The sequence below is a fragment of the Notamacropus eugenii genome, chromosome 1, assembly GCF_028372415.1.
Source record: "Notamacropus eugenii isolate mMacEug1 chromosome 1, mMacEug1.pri_v2, whole genome shotgun sequence".
Lineage (NCBI taxonomy): Eukaryota > Metazoa > Chordata > Mammalia > Diprotodontia > Macropodidae > Notamacropus > Notamacropus eugenii.
Window position 1 is genome coordinate 89153862 of NC_092872.1, and position 2624 is coordinate 89156485.

The window sequence follows — 2624 nt, forward strand, 5'->3', positions numbered from 1 at the left end:
CCAACTAACTAATCTGCTAAACTAATCTGTGCTACTTTCTTCATAATGGGCATGGAAGAAAGGTTAAAAATAAAATAAGTCTTAGGAGACTTTATTTTCCATGATTTTGGAGGTCAAGAAAGCATTGAATATTGGACATATTCCCAGGATTACATTTCCTGAAAATTCCATGCTTAGCCACAGAGTAGTAGGATGAGCAGGCAAAGGTTCTGATGAGAATTGGGCTGGGGTTGGGGGATGGGAATTTTCTGAGATGCAGAAGGTTTTTAAAAACATCCTTGTCAGAGGTGATCATGAGTAAAGACAAGAAAAGGAAGAAGAGAGTTCCATAATTCTCAGAAACACTTTAGGAGACCAATATTGCATTTTTAGTGGATGTCAAGTCAAGATATATACCCTAGGCAATATCTGAAAACTGCAAGGCTTTGTCTTCTATAAATTGTGTGTGTGTGTGTGTGTGTGTGTGTGTGTGTGTGTGTGTGTGTGTGTAAAATGAGAGAGAGAGGGTGAGGGGAAAGAGGGAGGGGAGAGAGAGAGAGAGAGAGAGAGAGAGTCCTTTATTGCCTCCCCATGTGTATTGTACCCTAGGCACTTGTTTACCTGGTATACACCTAGTTCCAACTCTGAACTTTAAAACCAAATTCTTTTATTTTCTTTCTTTCTTTTTCAGAATAAGACAAAAATAGCAACAGATGTACTGTTTCTACCCCCTTATTATCCTCCTTCTCCATGGGAATGTTTATAAGTCCTAGTGAACTGAGGGTGGGGGTGGGGAGCTTGTAGACCTCATAAAGAGGACCTTTCCTTACAAAAGGGAGCCACATACTAAAGTGGAAGAATCATTGGGGTAGGAATTAGAAAACCCAGGATTCAATTCCATCTAACATTTATCACTTATGTGACTGTGGATAATCAAATGAGGGAAAGACTCTCAGGTTTGCTGGCCAAAAGACAAACAGTTATTATTTATATTCAATCTGAGCCAGGAGCCAAGCCCACCTCCCCCAAAAAATAACCATCCTTTGATTCATTTCTTTCTTTTTCTTTTTTTTGCCCAACCAAACCTAGATACCACTTATTACTCTGTGCAGGAAGGGTTGGAAAGGCAAGAAAATGTGGTTGGTCATCTAGTCTTCGAACTGGGCAGGACCCAGTATGGGTAGTGGTCAGGTTTGAAGGGGCCCTCTCTGGGGAGGCCCAGGTACTCTCGGCTTTGTTAGCTTCACATTCAGTTTGCCAAGGAGAGCCTCAGCCACAGCTTCATCCAGTTTCTTGGGAAGGAATTGCACTCCCACAAGGTACTTGTACAGGTGGGTCTGCAGCTCAATCTGGGCCAGTACCTGGTTGCTGAAGGAATTGCTCATCACAAAGCTAGGATGGCCCATAGGACATAGTAGGTTGACTAGGAGGCCTTCTGCCAGCAGAATGATCCGCGCCTATTCTTCAGCTTATAATGGTCCACCTGAGGCTTCACGTTCACCTTCTCCACAGAATTTTGATTCAGTCACTTTACATCTATTTCCACTTTCAAGTGGCCGGTGTTACATACTATCTGCTCAAAGTGCCTGCCCAAGATGATGTCCACGCATCCTGTGGTGGTGGCAAAGATGCTTCCCTCTTTGCAGGCCTCATCAGCATAGCCTTCCAGAGAGGCCTGCAGTATATTGATGGGGTCTATCTCTGTGATGATGACTCGGGCACCAAAGCCCCGAAGGGCCTGAGCACAGCCCTTGCCCACATCACCATAGCCTGCCACCACAGCCACCTTGCCTGCAATCATCATATCTGTGGCCATCAGTGAGGGACTCATGGCAGCCATACAGGTTGTCAGACTTGCTCTTGGTAACGGAATCATTCACATTGATAGCTATCACTTTCAGAACTCCTCTGAGTTTCATCTTGCATAGATTATGGACACCTTGGTGGTTTCCTTTGAGATGCCTCTGATACCCTTTAGGACCTCAAGGTATTTGGTGTGAATGAGGTTGGTGAGGTCCCCACCATCATCCAGGATCATGTTGAGGAGCTGCCTATCCTTGAAATAAAGGGTCTGCTTGATGCACCACAGGTATTCCTCATTGATCTCCCCCTTCCAAGCGTACACAGGAATGCCATTTTTGGCAACGGCAGCTGATACATGGTCCTGGGTGGAGAAAATATTGCAACTGGACCTCAGCTCCTAAGGCCACCCATGTTGCACTAAGAACAGCTATTTCCACAGTCATGTGAAGGTAGCCAGCAATTTGGGCACCCTTCAGTGCCTTGGAGTACATCTCTCAAAGTTTCATCAGGTCAGGCATCTCACTCTCTGCTATGTCCAGGGTCTTGTGGCCCCAGGCAGGCAGGCTGATGTCAGCAACATTGTAGGGCAATTTGTCACACATGTGGAGGCCTCCTTCGCAGTTACTTAATAACTTAGCAGAGACCACTGCCCAGAGACTTCAGGGATGCGAGCGATGGGGCCTCTGAAAGGCGGAGACAGGTGGCAGGCAGCACCAGGAGGGGCCCGTGATTCACTTCTTAAAGAGTCCCATTCACTGAATGGGCGTTAACCTCACTTAAATTGAGAACTTAAAAAGACCTTAGCTTAAAAGGCCCAGGGTCTCCAATTGCATCCCGGACCA

The 2624-nt window shown here is 45.9% G+C and overlaps 1 pseudogene; it reads right to left on the reverse strand.

Moving 5' to 3' along the window:
* Positions 1–1123: 1123 nt before the first annotated feature.
* LOC140504585 (adenosylhomocysteinase pseudogene) lies at positions 1124–2384 on the reverse strand (annotated as a pseudogene).
* Between the last annotated feature and the right edge of the window lie 240 nt (positions 2385–2624).